The sequence below is a fragment of the Rousettus aegyptiacus genome, unplaced genomic scaffold, assembly GCF_014176215.1.
Source record: "Rousettus aegyptiacus isolate mRouAeg1 unplaced genomic scaffold, mRouAeg1.p scaffold_m13_p_2, whole genome shotgun sequence".
In the NCBI taxonomy this organism is placed as follows: Eukaryota; Metazoa; Chordata; class Mammalia; order Chiroptera; family Pteropodidae; genus Rousettus; species Rousettus aegyptiacus.
The window spans coordinates 18,797,444-18,805,742 of NW_023416295.1; positions in this window are offsets into that span (position 1 = coordinate 18,797,444).

Genomic DNA, 8,299 nt, shown 5'->3' on the forward strand with positions numbered 1-8,299 from the left:
ATCCATAGACACCATTTTCCCAATAGGCTCAGATGAAAGTTAGCATTTTTTAGCAACAAAGTGCTTTTTTTAAAAAAAACATTAAAGTATGTAGAGTGTTTTTTAGACATAATGCTATTGCACACTTAATGGACTACATTATAATGTAAACATAACTTTTATATACACTGGGAAACCAAAACTTGGTGTGACTCACTTGATCACAGCATGTGTTTTATAGCAGTGGTCTGGAAGTGAACCCTCAATATCTCCAAGTTATGTCTGTATATGTTTTTCCTTTATAATTTCTATGTTTTATATTTTCTTTGCTAAATCAGGAAGCAAAATTTATAAATGTTTATTTATCCATTTTGAGCCTATCTGGATTGTAGAAACTGATGTACTAGAAACCTTAAAGCTTCACAGTGCCTTTCGAAGATCCATAAGAAATTAGACCTAATAAAAATTTCAATATTCTTCTTAGCCAATTAACATGAAATTAATGCAAATTTCATATATAGCCAATATGATAGAATCAAGCTAAATCAGGAAAAGAACAAGTTCTAAAAGCACATACTTTTATGACTATTTTTTGGGTGATTTTCTAATGTTAAATTTAAAATAGGTAATCTATTGATAATTCCCCTCTCTTTACTCATTTTTATTCTTAAGAAAGTTATCTAGTTTTTTGTTTTGTTCATTCCAGATAGGATTTTAGTTGCTTTGGTGGGGGTCAGTGTATTGGATTAATTGGTTCGTTGGTTTAGGGACATTTCATGTGTGCTGTTTTGTGTGTGCTGAAATTGGGTGGGTTGGTTGGTTGGTTGGTTTGGGGCCTTAGAATGTGGATTAAGATAGCTTTGTTTTGTGCCCAGGATATTGGGTAGGTTGTTTGGTTGATGTGAGCATGTTTGCCATGAGTTTAGTTGCTTTGGATCTGAGGTATGAGAAGCAGTTTGGCAAGGTCACTATTAGTAGAATAAGGGAGACCTTTGTTCCAGCTTGATGTAACTTCAGGCAGGATATCTTTAGCTCATTACTATCTTGTAATAGTAATGAGTGAAAGATATTATAGCTCTAAATCAAAATAAATCCGTTTGATTGCTAAAGTATGGTATAAAAACTTAGATTAAGGTTACTGAAGAGATTTTTACTGAATCGAGTGGTTATTTGAAGACATCAAAGACATTATTTTCTTTGGGCAATTTTAGATGGCTCGTAGCCAAAAATCAAGACCGAATTTATAATTCACACTGTGCAAAACTTAAGTTCAAGCACCCATTTTTCTGGGTACGTGCTTGCCATGTGTCCAGTCTTCCTGCCTTTCCTAACTCTCCAGATTCATCGCATACCAGTTCTTAAGAGCCAAAAGACTGTCAGCTACATCTGGGTTGCTACTCTTTAGAAAGCCAGTAGCAAACTGAAACAGAAGAAATTTCATAAGGCTCTTTCCCTTTCTGATTTGCAACTAAAAGGAGCTGTTATACTGTTCAGTTATGCAAAGTCATTTCAATCCTACACTGTTTAGATACAGAAGCATTGCCAGCATTATGAATTTAGCTTACCATGTTATCAACCAAGAAATGAAGCAATGACTGTATTTACATGTTTTGAAAGTAAGTGATTTGGGTGAAGTCAACACCTAAAGTTTCCCCCCAAATCTCCTACTTTTCCCCTGATTATGCAACGGGTTGGAGATAAAATTCATTAAATCAGCCCTTGTATCTTTCTTCTCAGGGCCAGTCTCATTTGGAAGATGTCTGGCCATGAGTAAAGGTATTCCTTAGAAGAAAATAAACGAACCGATCTTAATACTTGTGATAGTCGTGGCATATAAGTCTTTAGTAATTTATATTTGGCAGAATCATAACTCAGTTACTTGTAAAGTATGAAAACTTTACAGTAACTGAGTTAATCAAGCAGCGTACACCATTTATGTGCCGTAGATAATCACCCATTGAAAAATCATAATGGCACATAATTGTGCAGTGCTCCACATGGTAGCCCTATTATGTGTGTCCTGTGGGACAGTTTAATAAAGCACCTAGTAATAGCAAATGCCCAAGGTGTTTGATCAGTAGTAGCAGTGAAATATAAGTGTCATGGTTACATAATTATGTTGGTATGGCTTCATTAAAACCCATGTGATAGTTACTAAATAAAACAAATAGATTTTGTGAATACATGTGATATTTTAATATCCAAACAAATTGTTTGAACCCCACAAACTGCAAAGTTAGAAAAAATGAGTGCCAAATCGATTCTGATTGGGGTATGGACCATGATGAATCATACCGTAGTAATATTTTTCATTCCTCCCCACCACACACACACATACTTGTTAGTCAAAGTACATCCATACTGGCTATAGATATAGTATGTTCTGCCTATATCTGAGCACCTAATTTGCATTTTTTAAGAGATGCATTTAAGATTGCATAAAAAATCCCAACTTTGTCTCCTGTTGATTGTGTCCTATATCTGTACATGGGAGTCCCTAAATCTTTTGTAGTTGAATTTGGCAGGCAAAAATCAATCCTTCCCTTACCTATATTCTAGGATAGTAGTTTTGGTTCTGTTACTTAGGGATTCCTCTGACGGTGTGAGAGTGGAAAATGGCTGTAAAGAGCCATAAAATTGAGCAATTAATAGACAGAGGAGCACAGGCTCCTGTGATATAGTAGAAAAAGCACTGAAAAGGCTTAGGTTTAAGTCAGCTCTTACTAGCTCTGCCATCTTGGACAAGTTACTGAAGTACATCTAATGTTGGTTTCTTTATTTTTGAAAGGGAAGATAATCCATAGAGTGATTATGTCCAATTTATGTTTCAGATAAGAAGCTTCCTGCCTAATAATTCCTGGTGCCAACTAATGCCCACATAGCCCACATCCTTCCTTCTTTCCTTCCTTCCTTCCTTCCTTCCTTCCTTCCTTCCTTCCTTCCTTCCTTCCATCCTTTCTTCCTTCCATTATTTTATGAATCATACACACATACACACACAGTAATACTCTTGCCTAATGTCTAATATTGAAAGTCAAGTTCAAAAACTGGCACATTTCTTGAGATTATGGATTCTGGTTACATCAGGACATTGTCTTAAATCCCAGTCCCTTGTAATTAGGATGTACCATCTTTGGATTATAACTCACTTATAAAACATTACTAAATCAACATCTCTCTTATTTCTTTTCTTATGAACATTAGCTTTTATACTATCCTCAGAAACAGCTGCCCAAAGAGAGATTGTCAAAGACTATCAATTTATAACACTAATCTTTTTAGGTATCTACCTTAACATAAAGGCTATCTTCCCTATTATGTACCAATTGTTTAAAAATGATTGATAATTTGGCAGTATGAGTTCTAAATAGTATACTATTTTAGCCATACATAGCATACACACTTGTTAGTTTACATATGGTATGTATTAATTCACTATTCGCTAAGAAACTCTCCCACTATGTTGGAAATCTTTCCTACATTAATAAAATAACAAACACAGAAGCACATAAACACACAAACACACATTCTTATTCCTGAAATAGGCAACCCATTGTTTTTTTTTTTTTTTTTTGTAAACAAAGTGACAATAGGTACTGTGAGGACAGGCTGACTTCACAATCCACTTATTGCTTCATGTGGCTTTGCCACTCATCTGACATCATCTCTTAAATCCCGAACATAAATCTGATATCAACACTGTAGCCATTGTAGATTCCCTCTAGTTACCAGAGAATGCAGGCAAACAAATTATACATCAAGGCCTTTTGCTGTGCTGTTTGGAAGAGAAGAGAAAAGGAATATATAGACGAGTAATTTTAAGCATAGTCTTTCTCCCCAGCTCTGTCACAAAAGGACAGCAGAATTTGTTCCTGTAGTTCTCATGTTTTGAAAATATTTATTGAGGATTTTTATATCCCAGTGTTTCTTCCAAGAATGCTGAATCATGATTGCTTTAACAGGCCAACGCGAGCTGACAGCCCACACACAACCTGTTATCAAGACACTCTTGAAAATATGTTCTATTTCTAAATAGTCAAGAAACTTGTGGGTTTTTTTTTTTTAATTTCTTTACCATAGAGCTCTCTCCAATTGAATTGCCCCATTCAAATAGTGTATACTTAATAACAACCACTTTCCCTTCAAGAGAGACTACAAGGGAAGTGCCTGTTTATTTAGCAGATCACTCACTTCTTTGTTGCCTTGCATAGGGTTCCATTGTACAGAAGCAGCTCCCCCGTCCTGAAGGATTTGAGCAGTGTTTTTAAAAATCTAATGGGCATAGAGCGAATTTCTACTTTGAGTTTTTGCTTTCAGCCTATTACAATATGCCTTAAGCTCATGTTACTTCCTGAAACGGAAGTTGAAAAGAAATGTAGAGAAAATAGCATACATTTTAGAAGGTTTCTATACTACTATTCTGTTTTCGGTGAAAAGTAGCCGCTCTTTGTGCTGTCTTCCCTACAGGTGACATGGGGAAATTACACTGAGTTCTTTAATTGTAAACTCTATGATACCAAAGACAATTTTATCATTGTACTTTCTCATTCTGCTCTTTAGCGACAGCATTAGCAATGCAGAGTCAGCACTTAAATAATGTTTGCATGTTTCTGGGCTTATAAGAATCTCCTGTAAGTAAAGTCTAGCCTTTAGGGAAAAAAATGGGGACGGATATTTTAACATGTTCTCAGGCAGTTGCTTGATTGTGTGCTTAGTTTAATAGCTTTGGAGACTTATTTTGAATAAGAAAGTTGTGCTGAAGTGCTTCCTAATTCCCCTTTTTTCCTATTTTCATCAAATCCTACTTACTTTTTTATATGTGACTAGTTCCTCCTCTGTATTGATATGTGGAAAAGCATGTGATGAAATAAGTTTATACAAGGGATTATTGATTTAATGTTTTCATTCTTATAGAGCATTTACATTTGAATAAAGAATATAGAACTGAGTCACACAAAGAATGTCTTAACAATAGTGACACTTCAGTATCAGATCATTCCAGACTGGTATATTTTGAGGTTTAAAAAGGGCTTTTTGGTACAGCTGGCAAGCACTTCTTCTTTGGTCTAGGTTCTACCGAAATATCTGTTTCTACTTAATATATTTACTGAAAATGACCAAGATTGTCCCATTGCTTGATTTTTGAATGGGATATCTTGAACAATTGTTGTTCTCTGCTTTCTGTACTGCCTTCCATGTTGCCAATGATTTTTTTCAGAATCAGCTTAGCGTTTTGGACCCTGTGCCTTGGTTTACCAATTTATGTCCAGTTGCTTCTGGACCATTCCCTGCTTAATCAGTTCTTAAACTTTGTTCTAGGAGTGAGTGTTCTTCGAGCTTCACCTTGTAATCAAGCATGCCTCTTCCTCAGACTTGTTTCATTTTTGATCATCTACTTTTGGTTTTCAAAAAAAAAAATCTATTAAAAATAATTACCTAGAGTAGCATCAAATAATCGGTTGACTTTATGACAACCTAGTATTCTATGGAAATATTTTAAATAATTCTTCTAAAAGTTATTTTTTTTTAAATGTCTGTTTCATTGAAGTACCATGGAAGGAAGCAGGAATTATTCTGTCCTGAGGATAGAAGAGGAAGAAGAAGGAGGAGGAAGAGAGAGAGAGAAATAGCAGAGGCTACCTAAAGCCTCATTAAGGTGAAACTAAGCAGCTAAAACTCCAAAGAACCTTCCCCAGGACAGGTCCCCCTAAATACAAAAATCTTTAATGCGACGCCCTTTAGCATTCCCCAAAAGAATATCAGCAGGTGGCAGTTAAGGGAACAGAGATGGTGTCATGGATATTGTTCACTATACTTCACGAAACTCTTGCAAATCTAAGTTACTGTCAATTAGAAATTGCTGTGATTCTATATCAAATTGGGTAAAACAGAAAAAGAATGCAGGTACAACTCAGGATTGTCTTACTTAACATGGTTGCATATGAAAAGCATTTTCATTACATAAGCATTGGTTCAATTTTCTCTTAAATTTCAGAATCACTCTCTCTCTCTCCCCCTCTCTCCCTCCATCTTTCCCTCCCTCTTTCTCTCTCGCTCGCTCACACCCCAAGATGCATTTTGTACATTTCTCCCTCTCCTCCCAGACTGTTGCTCTTCCTTCCACTTCACCTTCTCTTTCCTGAATCAGACAGAGTCCTCCCCACTTCTTAAGGTTCTGCTTAGATGCTATTGATTTGCTTTGATCAAACCCCATCTTCTCACAAACTATACTTCTCATCATGATTTGCTCATGTGAAAATATATGTCATTAATCTTATAGATGACATAAGCAGGGAATAGTTCATGACCAAATATAATCAAAACCAGGAGGACAAATTAAAGAGCATTTCTTACTGTTGCTCTTAGCAAACTCTTTTTTTTGTCATATATATATATATATATATATATATATATATATATATATATATACAGACTACAACATTGAACAAGGGATATTTATCGTATGTTTTCTATACACCAGAAACTATTCTCAAAATTTGTACCATTTCATTTAAAACTGAACATAATCCAAGGAGGCAGATACTACTATTACCCCATCTTTCATATATGGGGAAACTGAAGCCAGGTTGTGAAAGTAACTTACCCTGGATCACAAAGCTTATAAGTGCCAGAGCCAGGATTTGAGTGCAGGAAGTCTGGGTGTGAAACTTGCATTCCCTGCCTCTTCATTATTGAGTTTCTTCCTACTCTGGGTCAAAGATTATGCTAGAAGATTTTTTATTTATCACATTTAAGCCTCATGACCCTCTGGGAATGAGGTAGATATCATTGGGTTCAGAGGATTTATTGGGCTTGCCTGTAAACCTGGGGCAAACACCTTTTAGGTCCAGGACTCATTACTAACACCACAACACTAAGCTGATCCCAAATGTCACCCATGGATTGCATATAAGTATTAGGGGCCATACTTAACACGTGGAGTCGTCAGAACACTTTTGTACAAAATTAGCATTGAGTATATGTGATTAACTGTTATTTTACAGTTTTTGATCTTGTGGGATATTTTTCATAGAGTTGGTGTCTAGTTCATTGTAGGAAAAAATTCCAGTCTGGCAAGGTTATAGTTAATGGAGTCAACATGAGTATACACAGTAGACAGTAAATATGTATCCTAAATTGATTCTATGAAGGGGTCTTGGAGGGATTGCCAGTATTTAGTAGAGGTCAGAACCAAATTTCATGACCTAGACTTGATCCAGTGTTGCTCTGAAAACAGAGACATTTGATTTGCTTTCTCTAGTAAATTCCTGTGCTCAGGCTAAAACACATCTGAAGCATTTAGTGCTGTTTGCCTGAACTGCCTGCCACACTTTTAACGGTGGAAACAATTATATGGCCACTGGATGCCACTGTTGCTCAACCAGAAGTCACAAAAATGGGGATTCCTGTGGCAATATAATATTAGCCAGTTAAAGAGCATTATTGCTATTATTGACTGTGGATTTATGCTTTCCAACTATTTTTCTCGACGAATGCAACCCTCTACATGAGTTGCACTTGCTGAGGGCAGGTAAAGTTGAGAAAATAGATAAGTAGTTAGCAATGCATTTTTGATACCTTTTACTTTCAATTGCTTTGCTATATAAATGATTTTTTTTTCCTTTCCTGCTTTGAGTCCTATAGCTTACAGTCTCCATTACTTATCAGCTGATGTTGCAGACTAAGACCAAACAAGGTGTCATGGCCTTCAGCTACTAAGAAGGGCCTCTCCATCCTAACAAAGACCCCAGTGTAAAATAGTTTGCGTGAACAGTGACTAGAATATTTTTCAGACTCACTAAGCACACATTGCAGATTGAGCAAATTACACGGCTTCTTCATTTATACTAGGCACAAATACATTAAAAATTACTGTATCGTGTACCTTTAAAAAGCAACATAAAAACTGTATGTTTGAAAAAAGATCAGACAAGGTTTGGGACTAAAAAGCTGAAGTAATAAATAAACATGAGGTCAGTTTAGGAACAACCGTAATTGCTTCGCATGACAAGATTTGCATAGCAAACACTTCTGATTAATGTACAGTGAAGGCCACAGGACTGGGAACCATCCTCAGTATCTTTTTAGAATTTGTGCCTTCCAATCTTGAAGGTGTAATTTTAGCCAGCACAATTAGTCATTGTTTACTGAAAGGCAGACTCAGCCACACTTCTCTTTAAATATTTGAAATAATTATTTTTATCTTGCTGGATATGTTGATTTTATTTATGTGGTTAAGAAAAATAAAAGCTCCGATTTTACATTAATAGTGAATTTTCATTCACTTCAAACATACTGAAGCAGGAGAGTTTCAAGAGGA